The sequence below is a fragment of the Ceratosolen solmsi genome, unplaced genomic scaffold (assembly GCF_000503995.2).
Source record: "Ceratosolen solmsi marchali unplaced genomic scaffold, CerSol_1.0 scaffold87, whole genome shotgun sequence".
In the NCBI taxonomy this organism is placed as follows: domain Eukaryota; kingdom Metazoa; phylum Arthropoda; class Insecta; order Hymenoptera; family Agaonidae; genus Ceratosolen; species Ceratosolen solmsi.
The window spans coordinates 412,977-413,337 of record NW_011948455.1 but is presented as its reverse complement, the minus strand read 5'-3'; positions in this window follow the sequence as shown (position 1 = coordinate 413,337).

The following is a 361-nucleotide window of genomic DNA, read 5'->3' as shown; positions in this document are numbered from 1 at the left end:
CGGATAATTAGGGGATAATCAATTTCTTATTATCTGCATGTCACTGGTGAGATTATGATTTACTGTAACAAGAAGTAGGTTATAATTTATTGAATATTATCACTAAGAGGTTATGGTGACTGTAGTGCTCTGATCGAACACTGGAATGCTATTGTGTTTATCTTAACACGTGTGCAGTTGCCTCTAAATATCGGTCGTAAGAGAGCCTAAATGGAGGTTATGGAGGTTATCAACTGTGACAAGTATTTGGAAGGAGTAAGTGAAGGTACATTACGTAGTCCCTTCTTAAATGGTTCACTGATCCCGCTCCACTTGGGATCCCTTCTTCCTTCATTAATGGTTGATCTTGGGTCGCACAATA